The sequence below is a fragment of the Oryctolagus cuniculus genome, chromosome 8, assembly GCF_964237555.1.
Source record: "Oryctolagus cuniculus chromosome 8, mOryCun1.1, whole genome shotgun sequence".
In the NCBI taxonomy this organism is placed as follows: Eukaryota; Metazoa; Chordata; class Mammalia; order Lagomorpha; family Leporidae; genus Oryctolagus; species Oryctolagus cuniculus.
The window spans coordinates 124,318,114-124,333,074 of record NC_091439.1 but is presented as its reverse complement, the minus strand read 5'-3'; the positions used below and the strand labels follow the sequence as shown (position 1 = coordinate 124,333,074).

Genomic DNA, 14,961 nt, shown 5'->3' with positions numbered 1-14,961 from the left:
TCTTATCAAATGATTTCTCTGCATGTATTGAGATGACCATGACCATGTGGTTTTTGTTCTTCGTTCCATTGATGTGATGTACGATGTTTATTGATTTGTGAATGTTGAACCACCCTTGCATTTCTGGGGTAAATACCACTTGATAGTGGTGTGTGATCTTTTCGAAGTTGTTTTGGATTCCATTTGCTAGTATTTTGTTGAGAATCTTTGCACCTATGTTCATTAAGGATATAGATATGTGTTTTCTGCTCATGTCTTATTGGTTTTGGTATCAAAGTGATGCTGGCTTCGTAAAAAGAGGTTAGTAGAGTTCCATCCAGTTCAATATTTTGGAATAGCTTGGAGAGTATTGGAGTTACTTCCTCTTTGCATGTTTTTTAGGTTTCAGTAGTGAAGCCATCAGGTCCTGGATTTTCTTTAATGGAAGACTTTTGATTACTGCTTCAATCTCATTGCTCATTATGGGTCTGGTTAGATTGTCTATATTTCTTGATTTAATCTTGGCAGGTTATATGAATCCAGGAATTTATCCATTTCTTCAAGGTTTTCTGGTTTATTAGCATATAGTTCTTCATAGTAATTTCTTATGATTCTTTGTATTTCAGTGGTTTAGGTTGTAATTTCATCTTTTTCATCTCTAAATTCATTTATTTGAGTTCTCTCTCTTTTTTTCTTTGTGAGGCCAGCAGTTAATTTATTTTATCAAAAGAACACAACTTTTGTTGATCTTTTGTATTCTTTTTATTAGCTTCAATTTCATTTATTTCTGCTCTGAGACTTACTATTTCTCACCTCCTCCTGATTCTGGGTTTGGTTTGTTCTTGTTTTTCTAAGTTTTCAAGATGCATCATTGGGTATTTACTTTGAGGCATCTCTTTTTTTAAAATGTAAGCACTTAATGCTATACACATCCCTCTTAATATTGCTTTTTCTGTATCCCACAAGTTTTGATATGTTGTACTTTCATTCATTTATTTCAAGAAAGTTTTTATTTCCTTTTTAATTTTTTCAGTGACCCATTGATCACACAGTAGAATATTGTTTAATTTCCAAGTGTTTATGAGTGTGTTATTGTTCTTCTTATTGTTAATTTCTAGTTTTATTCCTTTATAGTTTGAGAATCTACATGGTATTTCAGTCTTTTTAAATGTGCTGAGACTTGATTTGTGGCCTAATTTGTCGTGTATCCTAGAAAATGTTCCATGTGCTCAGGAGAAGAATGTGTATTCTGTAGCTGTTGGATGAAGTGTCCTGTAATTGTCTGTTGGGTCCATTTGCTCAAAAGTATGTTTTAACTGATATGTTTTTAATGACTACTTGTCTGGAACACCTGTCACTTGATGAGAATGGGATATTGAACTGATGCACTATTATTTTATTGGACTCTATCTCTCTCTTTAGGTCTAATAGTATTTGTTGTATATATCTAGGTGGTCTTCTGTTAGATGCATATATATATATATATATTTATAACTGCATGTCTTCTTTCTGAATTGAACCTTTTATCAAAATATAATGTCCTTTATTTCTTTTTACAATTTTTGATTTAAACTCTGTTTTATCTGATATCAGGATGGCTATACCAGCTTGCTTTTGGTTTCTGTTTGCCTGGTATATCTTTTTCCAACTCTTCACTTTCAGTCTGTGTGCATTTTTGTGAACTTCTAGTAGGCAGCATATAGTGGGGTCCTGGTTTTTTATCCATTCAGCCAAACGAAGTCTTTTGGTTGGTGAATTTAACCCATTTACATTCAAGATTGGGACTGATAGATAAGAACTAAGACCTTTCATTTTATTGATTGGATAATAATTCTACTTGCTCTGTCAATGAATTTGGTGGTGACATTTGTTTTATGTGTACTTCTTTTTTTTATTTTTGACAGGCAGAGTGGATAGTGAGAGAGAGAGAGACAGAGAGAAAGGTTTTCCTTTTGCCGTCGGTTCACCCTCCAATGGCCGCCACGGCCGATGCGCTATGGCTGGCGCATCGCGCTGATCTGAAGCCAGGAGCCAGGTGCTCTTCCCGGTCTCCCGTGTGGGTGCAGGGACCAAGCACTTGGGCCATCCTCCACTGCACTCCTGGACCATAGCAGAGAGCTGGCCTGGAAGAGGGGCAACCAGGATAGAATATGGCACCCCGACTGGGACTAAAACCCAGTGTGCTGGCACCGCAAGGTGGAGGATTAGCCCATTGAGCCACAGCACCGGCCAATGTGTACTTCTTTTTTTAAACTTTACTTAAGTTATACAAATTTCATGTATTTCATATATGCAGACTTAGGAACATAGTGACACTTCTGTCCCCTCCAACCCATAATCCATCCCCTCCTCATCCTCCCTGTCATATTCCCATTCTTAATTTTTACAAAGATCTATTTTCTGTTTACTTAGCAATCATATAGCTTAGTAACCATACACTTAGTAAAAGAGTTCAGCAAATATTCTGAAGAAAAAAAGAAAACAACCAACCAACCAAACAAAAAACTGTTTCTAAATGGAAGCGACAAGAACTGTAAATGATCATCAAATCTAGAAATGTCTATTTCACTCTAATGTGTTATGTTTCAGGCACTCTTTTAGTTAGCTCAGATCAGCAAAAACATGATTTCTGTCTTTCTGGGATTGGCTTATTTCACTAAGTTTAATGGTTTCTAGTTGTATCCATCTTGTTGCAAATGACAGGATTTCGTTTTTTTAACAGCTGAGTAGTACTCCATAGTGTATATATACTATAATTTCTATATCTAGTCAGTAGTTGATGTGCATCTGTGTTGGTTCCATATCTGCTATTGTGAATTGTGCTGCAGTGAACATGGGATACAAATAACTCTTTAATATGCTTATTTCTTTTGGTTTGGGTAAATTCTCAGGAGTGGGGTGGCTGGATCATATGGTAGGTGTATATTTAGATTTTTGAGGTATCTCCATACTGTCTTCCACAGTGGCTGCATCAGTTTACATTCCCCCAACAGTGGACCAGGGTACTTTTTTCCCTATATCCTTGTCAGTATTTGTCATTTGTTGATTTCTGTATGTGAGGCATTCTAATCATAGTGAAGTGAAACCTCACTGTGGTTTTGATTTGCATTTCCCTGATGGCTAGTGAGCCTGAGCATTTTTGAAGTGTCTGTTGGACATTTGAATTTCCTCTCTTGAAAAATGCCTGTTCAAGTCCTTTGCCCATTACTTAATCAGGTTGTTAGTTTTGTTGTTGAATTCCTTGAGCTCTTTATAGATGCTGGATGTTAAGCCTTTATCAGTTATGTAGTTTGCCAATATTTTCTCCCATGCTCTTGGTGGCCCCTTCACTTTGCTGAGTGTTTCTTTTTTAGTAAAGAAGCTTCTCAGCTTTATGTAATCCCATTTGTCAATTTTGACTTTGAGTCCTTCTGCTCCTGGATCTTTTCCAGGAAGTTTTTGCCTAGGCCAACATCTTGCAGGGTTTCCCCAATGTTCTCTAGTAATTTGAGGGTATCAGGTTGTGGATTTAGGTCTTTCATTCATTTTGAGTGGATATTTTTGTAAGGTATAAGTTAGTCATCTACTTTCATACTTCTGCATGTAGAGATCCATTTCCCCAGTGCCATTTGTTAAAGAAACAGTCCTTGTGCCAGTGATTGCTTTTAGCTTCTTTGCCAAAGATAAGTTGGTTGTAGATGCATGAATTGATTTCTGGAGTTTCTATTCTGTTCTATTGGTCTACACTTCTGTTTTTGTGCCAGTATCAGGCTTTTTTTTATTATAACTTCCCTGTAATATGTCTTGAAATCAGGTATTGTGATGCTTCCATCTTTGCTTTTGTTGTATAAGATTGCTTTAACTATTTGGGATCTCCTGTGCTTCCATATGAATTTTAACATCATTTTTTCTATATCTGAGAAGAATTTCATTCTATATCTGAGAAAAATTTCGATTGAGATCGCATTGAATCTGTAAGTTCCTTTGATAGTATGGGTATTTTGATGATGCTGATTCTTATGATACATGAACATGAAAGATTTTTCCATTTTTAATGTTCTCTTCTATGTCTTTCTTTAGAATTTTGCAATTTTCATCATAGAGATCTTTGACATCCTTGGTTAAATTTATTCCAAGGTGTTTAATTCTTTTTGGATCTACTGAGTATGAGACTGGTCTTGAAAGTTCTTTCTCGGCTGGCACTGTGGCTCACTAGGCTAATCCTCCGCCTTGCGGTACCTGCACACCGGGTTCTAGTCCTGGTCGGGGCACCAGATTCTGTCCCGGTTGCCCCTCTTCCAGGCCAGCTCTCTGCTATGGCCCGGGAGTGCAGTGGAGGATGGCCCAAGTCCTTGGGCCCTGCACCCATGGGAGACCAGGATAAGTACCTGGCTCCTACCATCGGATCAGCATGGTGCGCTGGCCACAGCACGCCGGCTGCGGCGGCCATTGGAGGGTGAACCAATGGCAAAGGAAGACCTTTCTCTCTGTCTCTCTCTTACTGTCCACTCTGCCTGTCAAAAAAAAAAGAAAGTTCTTTCTCAACCATGACATTGTGTATACAAAGGCTGTTGATTTTTCTGTGTTGATTTTATATCATACCATTTTACCAGATTCTTTTATGAGTTCCAACAGTTTCTTAGTGGAGTTTTTTTTTTTTTTTTTGATCCCCTATATATAGGATCATGTCATCTGCAAATAGGGACAGTTCAATATCCTCCTTTCCAATTTGTATCCCTTTGATTCCTTTTTCTTGCCTAATGGCTCTGGCTAAAGCTTCCAGGACTATATTAAATAGCAATAGTGAGAGTGGACATTCTTGTCTGGTTTCAGATCTTAGTGGAAATGCTTCCAACTTTTCCGCATTCAATATGATACTGGCCATGGGTCTGTCATAAATTGCCTTGATTGTGTTGAGGAATGTTCCTTCTGTACCCAGTTTGCTCATGGTTTTAATCATGAAATGATGTTATATTTTATCAAATGCTTTCTCTGCATCTATTGTTATTTTTGAGTTTCTCTTCCTTTGTAAATCTAATATTCTTCCAAAACTGCTTTATTCCAGGTTGCAAATATTTTCCTAGTCCTAGTCCTTAGATCCATATGTCTGTCTTAACTTTTTTTGAATGCTTCTTTATTTATTTTCATCTACTTGAAAGTTAGAGCAATGGAGAACAAGCCAAAAGTGAAAGAGAGAGAAAGAGAGAGAAAGAGAGAGAGAGAGAGAGAGAAAGAGAGAGAGAGAGAGGCAGAGAGGAATCTTCCATTGCCTGATTTACTTCCCAAATGTCCACAATAGCAGGAGCTGGATCAGGCAAACTAGGATCCCCAGAACTCCATGTGGGTCTCCTCTACGTGTGGCAAGAGTCCAAGCATTTGAGTGATCTTGTGCTGCCTCCCAGGATACCTCAGCAGGAAACTGGATGAGAGTAGATAGAGTAGGCAGCCATTCTGGTAGGGAATGTAGGTATGCCATGTGGCAGCTTAACATTCTGTGCCTGCTGATTAGTCTTGTTCTCCTTTCATCTTCTCCACTCAGCTTACCAGCTCCTCTTCATATATGGTTTCTCCTGCATAGTTATTTAAAAGCCACAGATTCAACACCCGCATGTGAAGATCCTTCTGGCCCTCTCATCTGCTCACTGTGTACATGGAGTTCTTGTAAGTCCTCCTATCCACCCTCTTTTCTCTCCCCCTGGTTCTCTTAGGAAAATCTGGCTCTTCCTAGGTTTTGGACCATGGCATGTCTACAGATACCATCTTCCTCCATGCCTTTAGCTGAATATCATAAGTTCCAACCCTCACTGTTAAAGCCTCACAGATTATTTTAACCTGGGTAATTTATTAGTGGTATCTCAATAATTTTTATGCTTCTTTTATATCTACTTAAAAATATCAATACTCCTATTAACTGCTAACCCCCAAATTGCAGAAACCTTAACTTCATCAATTTCAGCTTCCTCTTTTGGATTCATTCCTACATCCAACTGAATAGCAAATCCTCTTATTTCTGTTCAGTGATTTTCTTTAATTTTATTCTTCGTATACCTACTTCTTACTTTTAATACCATAATAAAAATACTGTATTCATGGCACTCCAGTATGTTACTCATTATATGGCCAATTAGTTTTCTTAAAACTATAGTAAAATTTTTATATTGGGCCTTAAAAATAGAAATACAAATTTAAAGACATGGATTTTTTTCAGATTTATCTTACAAAATGAACATTTGTTTAAAATTATGTATTTCCAAATTTTCTGAAAATCAGAAAGCCTCATATTGTAATTTTTAGTAACAAAATGTACTTACAGATTTTACACCACTAGAAAATATTGCCTCTGAAATATCACACAAACTTTTCTCTCATTTTTTAACTAAAAAATTTTTAATTAGAAAAATTATTTATTTCTGATCCTTTCATTCTATTTTCTGTTCAGGAAGTAGTCATGCATACATATCTGAAATAACATATTATTCCATGTTCTGTTTAAAGACAAAGCAGTGTAAGGAAAGTTGATCAGCTTTCTAGAATTCTCAGTTTATGGGATCTTATTTCCTGATTTCACATGAATTTCTGAAAACCAGCAATGTCATCTCAAAAAATGATAAGGGGGCTATTAAAGAATAATCCCCTCATTCAATATTACAGTTGTTGGAGTAGAGCATATTTTCTTTAAGAAATGAAAAACTAAGAAGTAAATTCCACTTACTATCATTGGTGCATCAGTATAGACCAGTGTGGAAAAATACTGTGATGAACTTGCTTCTCTGATACCAAGGAGAAATTCTAGACTAAGCTTTAGTATTCTTGTGCTTTCACCTGATACTTCTTTTACTGCTACTCATCATTCTTGTCCACATCATTTATAGAGTCCTGGTGCAATCTTTCAAACTGGAGCAAATCCAGTGTCTATTGATTTCTTCTCAAAGGCTCTCTTTCCCATCAGATAACCAGCCAGTTTCATTCTCATGAGTGCTCTAACCATGAAAAAACTCCATAGCTTGAAGACAAATCCAATGAGTGAAGAAGAATCTATTGAGTTTTGGGATGCTTGGTGCATTGGATTGATCTGTGATTATGAAACTTAAACCTCTCATTACAACCCGGAAGCTGAGTGCTAGTCTTTCCAGTATATATTATCTACTAACTCTGTCATTGGCCTTTGTTGAGTGTGCTCATCAGTGATAGAGCCAATACTTGGGGGTTCAACAATCACATCATAAATTATTCCTCTGGTAATGAGGAAGTAGACACCACCTCTAGCATGTACATCGTCATGGCCAAAGGCATGTGTACCTGGGGAGGCTCCTTCAGCTTCAGGCTGGGACACTTGAGCACTAGATATGGGACTGAGTATGAGGTCTCCATGTTGGTGGTGGCTGGGACAGTGCTGGGCTTGGAACCCCGTGTACCACCCAGAAACACTGTTAAAAAATCTGATCAGGTATACAAATTATACATATTTATGGAGTTGTAGGTGATGTTTCAAAGCATGTATATATTATATAATGTCTCCAAAGTTATATATGCACATTAGCATTATTAGTAGTCATCTTATTGTATAATAGAGGCCCAGACAAAATCCCATCTGGCCTTAACTTAGTGTTTGTAGATCAGCGTTACTCCATCCCTTCTCCCTCCCCTCCTGAAACTCTCATAACCAACATTACACTTTTAACCTCTGTGAGAGGTTATTTTCTGGACTCCATATATGCGTGAGATGATGTGATACTTGTTTTTCTGTATCATATAAACTTTAAAAATTTAACCACTATTTTCTGTGTATTTTAAAAACCAGTTAAAGTCATTTGTCATTATAGTATTCTTCTAAGAACAGAAAGAGGGGTATAGATCTTCAGTGAGTAACATTAAATGTGGAAAAATAAACTATAATGAGGCATTTTGATCCATATGCCTAATATCACAGTCATCTCGGCGGCTTTAGGTTTTAAAGATACAGAGCCATACAAAGAGAAAAAAGAGGGAGGGAGGGAGGGAGGGAGGACATAGGGAAGAAAGGAGAGGGAGAGGGAGAGAGAGAAGAGAGAGAGAGAGAGAACCATCTGCTTCTTCACTCCCCAAATGCCTGCAATGGCTCTGTGCTGTGGACTCGATTCAGGTTAGGAGGCTACATTTTAAAATTCAGTGTTATTATAAAATTCTGAAAAAGACAACTGCCATGGTTTTCTATATTATGTCTCTGAGGTTATTTAAGAAACTATGCAGTTTATGATGTACTAAAAAGGATAGTAGATATTGCATTAGTCAGCATTCTCCAGGGAACTAGTATCTCCTTAAAATGTAATGTATTGAAATGAAGTGGACATTTTGAGATTCAGTGATTGTTTACAGCCATTGTGTATTCTGTTGAGAAACAGTGTTTTGGTCTTGTTTCTTCACACTATTTGTTGAACCCTTCACACTATTTGTTTAATCCTTAGTATAGGGTTAACCTGACAATCATTAAGTAAACTGAAAGTAGATCTTTGCAAAAATTAAGAATGGGAATGGGAGAGGGAAGAGGAAGAAGTGTTGGAGCATGAGTTGCAAGGTGGGGAGGGAAGTATCACTATGTTCCTAGGGCTGTATATATAAAATGCATGAAACTTGTATAACTTAAATAAAATTAAAAATAACATACATAATCATTGCAAAAAAGAATATATACTCACACACATGAGTATAGGAGTGGTCAAAAAGTTCAAGAAAACACATATTATGAAAAAAAATCATTGCATCAAAATAATCTCACATACTAACTCTATATAACGCATGTGAATAGGACCTAATTTGAGACTAAGGGTAAGACATCAGTTTGAAAACAGCCCCTATCAGAGCAACATGAACAAACTTAAAATCTGGGGTGAAGTATAGGTGGAAGAATGGAGAAATTACTGATGCTTTATGAAAAACTGATGGCGACAATGTCCTGAATAAACTGTTGGCATACAAATGGAAAACTCATTTTAAAAAGGAATGGGATGACATGGAGGATGCAGCCCACAGAGCAACCTGAGAGGAGAAATTAATATTTTCCATGACTTCATTGAAGAGGACGGAGGAGGAACAACAGAAACAATGGCCAATGCCATAGATTTCTTAACTGGTTCAGCATATAAAGTTCTGACTGAAAAAGTAAAGTGGAGCAGACTTTCTGTTTGACTGGTGTCAGAACTGTTGGCTCATATCAGCTGCACAGAGATTTCCATGGAAACTTTCAAGTGGGACCAAGACATCTGGAAGTATTTCTTCAAAGAACTGTAGCAGGAGATGAAACTTGGCTTTTCCAGTACAATCCTGCAAACAAAGCACAACCAAAGCTATGGTTACCTAGACATGGGAGTGGTCCTGTGAGACTGTGAGAAAGCAAAAGTGAACCAGTCTCAAGCAGAGTTGACCGTATGCTCAAGGTATTTTTGCTTGTTGACTTTCTTCTTGGGTGTCGCCATTTAAAAAAAAAAAAAGTCTTGAACTTGATGGAGGTTACATTGAGAAATTTTGTATTCATAATTCCTATCTCTTCATTTAATTTCCCATGGGCAGTTTGAAGTCCCCTCATGTGTGGACCTATTGGATTGGTTTGTGAAAGGCTGGAGAGTTCCACAGTAGTCAGCTGTAAGCTTGCAGCCTGGGGATCTGGTGGTGGGAATCAGTCCAAGAAGCTGGAAGCCCACCAACTCAGGGAGGGTGATTGTGATGCAGCCCCAACCCCAGGCTGAAGCCTGAGAGCCCCCAGACAGCTGCAAGGACACGGTTCTCAGTCCCAAGGCCAGCAGGGCTATCTGATCCCCAGAGGGCAGTCACAGCATAAACACACGCCTGTTCCAGAGGGAAGAGCCAGAAAAGGAGTTGTCCTTCCTCCCAGCTTCCTGCTCTGGCACAGCTGCATTCAGCCAGATGCCTACTCTCCTTGCAGGTGACTCCTTTCCTCTCAGCACTGGGAGCATTTCACAGACACACCCAGAAGTTGTGATCTGCCAATTATGTAGGCATCCCTCAATCACTCCATTACAGATGTCTGCGACTGTGTGTTAATCATCTACCAAACATTAAGGCTTTTCAGGTTCAAAATCAAGGAAGAGACTATTCTGCATATTATCTGGACAAATGATGATTGGTCAACACTGAGAATTTGCTCCAAATTGTTATTTCTGCAGCAGTGCTGTTTCTTCCCAACAAATCATAACTTTGTGTGCCTTTTAAATATGAGTCTTTTGTATTATATGCTTTTGTAAAATCAGCATAAACAGTCAAATGTTGCCTTTATCTCAAACTAATAAATATAATAAAAATGAAGTCAAACCAATACAAATAACAAAATTTGAAAATAATTCTGTGATATAATGTGAATAGTTTGCTTGCTTTTTGCTGTTTCCATCTGCATTCTGTAGTCAGAATTATTGCAAAATATTTTTATTAAACTACTCCAGAGAAAGAGGAATGAAACTTCTACAGTTCATGGATTATGAGATGTAATTATAGTTTCTTTATTGTAGCTTGTGTATTTTGTATTTGAGATCATAAATACGTATAACCCAAGACTATATTCTCTCTCATGGTCTCTCTCTTTTTCTTTTGATACCTTTCACTATTCCATTGGCTAAGACAATGCATTGCTTATGGTCACTTGACAAATGATTACCAAACCCACAAATTTGGAATTTAAATACTATACTTCCTATAAGTTGTCCTTTGTTGATTCTGTTTATTCCAGGTGATGGCAGTATAGGGCCTTTGCTGTAGTTATCAGATTGAAAGGACAACGCTCAACCCTTCAACTTCTTCCATATAAGAAAAGATGACTCCCCTGGCCGGTTGACACATGCATGCCTGGAAACAATACACACATGTTTCTCACTCACACTAAAGCAGTGTGCAAAGAACAAGAAAATTGTTAGGCTGACAATACATTTTGTTAATCTTAGTAAATATCAAGATAAGTGCATGAGTTTTTATTGCATTTATGTTTTTGTCTGACATGTTTTAATATAAATTCAACATATTTGTATAATTTGATAAACTTGTAGAAATAGGCATTTTTCAGTGCACCTGGATTTAAAAAATAAATATTATGTTCAGGGCTAGGTGAGACTTCAATAAAGCTGTTTAGTTCAAATTTGCCACCTAAGGCAGATGGCACCAATGCTGTGTTATGTCAGTGACAGTTTTCAAATGGAAAACATTGCATCAAGCTTTGAGAATGCCCACTGGAACTGCAGTAGATAGGCAACTGAATAAAGGACTAGGGAAGTACTTAAAATAAAAAATGCAGATTCACAAACAGCACAGAAAATGGATTTTCAGTGATTTTTTTAATTGCTGAAATATAAATGTATTTTGACTCATTCTCTGACCAGAGAGGCACCCAGTAGCCCTGAATTTGTGTTTGTCCAAGCAAAAATATGTCTGCCATATAAGTAGTGGTGATATTTATAAGAAAATGACCATAAATTATTGCATATTGATGTTGACTTATATTGCTGCAATTTTCTGTTAGGAAAATTCAAGATTCTCTCAGTTGGTTTTATATTATTCATTGTTTCCTACAGCAGTAAAATACTTGAAGACCTCATTATAATACCTCAGAATTTTAATAACTTTTATGCATTATCTTATTAATTGCATTTAACTTTTATCCTTCTGTGTTTGCTGTGGAGTATCCAAGACCCAGCAATATTCAGTGTCTTACTTGAAATCATAGCACTTGCTAGCAGAAGACTTGGGGATATAACTCCATTCTTTCTTCTGCTTCAGGCCAGTTTTCTTTCACTGTGCTTAAAAAATGACAACAAGCAACAAAATCTGCTCTGTGGCCTGTTGTGGACAGATTGTCCATTGCAATGAGGATTGTGTCTAGATGAGAGGCACCAGTCAACCATTGGTGGGATGTGTGGGCTCTTCCTCCCTCCAGGTTGCTCTTATCCTGACATTTTAAAGCATGCTTGAAGTGATTTCCTATGTCCTGGATGCTAGAAGGAAAACCCAGGGGCCTCTCATAAAGCCTGCCCCCTTTTGCTGCATCCCAGCCTCAACCTCATGTATTCACTTCATAGAAGGACAGTTTTTACAACTTATTTTTGAAAACTTGGCATTTTTCCATATGAGTTAACATCTTTTTTAAATTTTTTTACAGTCAGAGTGGACAGTGAGAGAGAGAGAGAGAGAAAGGTCTTCCTTTACCGTTGGTTCACCCTCCAGTGGCCACTGCAGCAGGTGTACTGTGGCTGGTGCACTGCACTGATCCAAAGCCAGGAGCCAGGTGCTTCTCCTGGTCTCCCATGCGGATGCAGGGCCCAAGCACCTGGGCCATCCTCCACTGCACTCCCGGGCCACAGCAGAGAGCTGGCCTGGAAGAGGGGCAACCTGGACAGAATCTGGCTCCCCGGTTGGGACTAGAACCCGGTGTGCCGTCGCCGCAGGTGGAAGATTAGCCTATTGAGCCATGGTGCTGGCCATGAGTTAACATCTTAAGTAAGGGACAACTTAACAAACTAAAACTATTTTTTGTAAGATTTTCCTACAGGTAAGATTAAAAGTAAGTATTCGTTTACCAAAACATGAGTATCCTATATATAAGATAGGCAAAAACTTTGGAAAAGGAATTAACAGATAAATTTACTTTGGAGCAAAATTTATAAATCTATGCATACGAAGGGTCTTCAAAAAGTTTATAGATAATGCACATTTTTGGTAATATTCACTATTTTATTAATTTTTAAAGCTTTTTACTTCAGAATATTTTATTTTATTTTTTGAAAGATAGTTACAGAGCAAGGTAGAGCCAAGAGAGAGAGAGAAAAAGAGAGAGAGAGGTCTTCTATCTGCTGGTTCACTCCCAAAATGATCACAACAGCCAGAGCTGAGCTGAACTGAACCCAGGAGCCAGGAGCCAGGAGCTTCTTCCGGATCTCCCACATGGGTGCAGGTGCCCAAAGAGTTGGGCCATCTTCTCTGCTTTCCCAGGCCACAGCAGAGAGCTGGATCCGAAGTGGAGTAGCCAGGACTCGAACCAGTGTCTATATGGGATGCTGACACTGCAGGAGGAGGATTAACCTACTATGCCACAGTGTGTCCCCCAGAATAGTTCTAAATTTACAAACAAAAATTGTGAAGTGGAATGAAGAGTTCCCACGTACCCCACACCCAGCTTCTGTTACAGTTAACACTTTTATCATTCTTATCTATTTGTCACAAACAGATAATAATTTTGATATTGCCTAACTGCCTATTAACACATTTAACTCCTCACAGCATCTTAACCATTATACCAAGCATCGATCCCCAATAGATCTCTTTCCACTGCTTGAATCCTGGAAACGTGAAGTGGGAATGGAAATTAGGACATCAATATTAGCAGATGGGAAATTTTCTTTTTTATTTTTTTGTAAAGCTTTTGGGAAATTTTCTTTTGATTGTTCCTTTTTTTTTTTTTTTTTTTTTGTAAGAGCTGAGTCCCTTTCCCAAACTGCTTCCTGTCTAAAGAAGTTTGGGGACTCTAAAGAAGCTTTTTAATTCTGAACTATTTGTCTTTTCTTAAAAAAAGATACATTTTTTTTGAAAGTCAGAGTTATAGAGAGAGGAAGAGACACACACACACACGGAGAGAGAGAGAGAGACTGTCCATCCACTGGTTCACTCCCCAGATGGCCACGGCAGTTAGTGCTGACTCAGGCTGAAGCCAAGAGCCAGAAGCTTCATCTCCAAATTAAGTGACAGGTGCCAAACACTTGGGCCCTCGTCTGCTGCTTTTCCCAGGCCATTATCTGAGAAGTAGGGCAGCTGGCTAATGAACCAGTGCCCAAATGGGATTCCAGCATCACAAGTGATGGCTTTCCCTGCTACACCATAACACTGGCCCCTCAGTTACTATTTTTGAATACGTTAACTGAGAATAATTAATGTTTTCTTCATGAGAGTAATGGTGAGGATAAAGTCATTGCATATATGGAGGGTCTATAAGAAGTTCACAGAATTTGTGTGCTATGAAAAAAATATGCATGAATTTCAACATCCTTGTACCAAAGTAAACTTACCCATTCATCCCATTTTCCATAAAATTTTTTGAAGTACCCTTATGTAGCAGTAAGAAAGATGCCTGATGTATAATAAGCACCTAATAAATAGTAGCCAATACACTTAGACATTATACATTTTGACTAAAGGATTTTAAATATTGCACAGTTCTGATTACAGAATTACAAGGAAAAGAACTGAAATGAAAATAAGGAAAAGAACAATAATTTGTGGTGAGAACAACAAAAGAATTTTGCTTCGCCCAACAAGCCTTCATTTAATTTAATCAACTTCTTCATATCAATGGCTAGTAGTGAAAAAAAATCTCCGGAATATTTCAGAAAGAGAATATGGAATGTGTACTGTAATATGATCCAAATTTTTGGAACAAAACGATTCAAGGTTGCAGTCAATATATAGTGCTTGTAAATTGAAAGTGAGTATTTTTCAGCACCTGTGCTTTGTCAGGTGCAAACTCAAACCCATCATAGAAAGATGTAGTACCATCTTTCTGATGGTTGTTAAAGGTGACAGGCAAAATGACTTCTGGCAGTTTCACTCAGATCCCTAGAGAACAAGAGTCAAATTCATGATACAAGCAGTAAAAGAATGTTGCATGAAAAGAATACAGAATTTGACAGATTGAAACACAGTCCCAGTGGGATTGAGCAGAGAGAATAAAGCAAGTCAAATCCTATTAAATCTTCTACAGGGCTCAAGGATTATATTATTCAAGTGGCAATAATGACAGGGCATTGGACACTGGCTTACAACATCTAAAATTCAGTTCATTCTTTTGATGTTGAGCATCTTAGGGTTTCAGATCTAGCAATTTTGGCAACAGTTAACTGGTTGAAGAATATTTAACCATATTAACAAATTGAAGGAAAAATTCCTTACTTCTTTGACTTACCATTTGTGTGTATGTGTGTGTGTGTGTGTGGTGTTTGTGCAAAAGTGTACTTCTGAGAACCAGCTTCCTAATAA

At 37.8% G+C, this 14,961-nt stretch overlaps 1 pseudogene; it reads right to left on the bottom strand.

The window, feature by feature from the left end:
• Nucleotides 1-4,902: 4,902 nt before the first annotated feature.
• LOC138843580 (oligosaccharyltransferase complex subunit OSTC-like) overlaps nt 4,903-14,961 on the bottom strand; it is an 81,126-nt pseudogene continuing 71,067 nt past the window's right edge.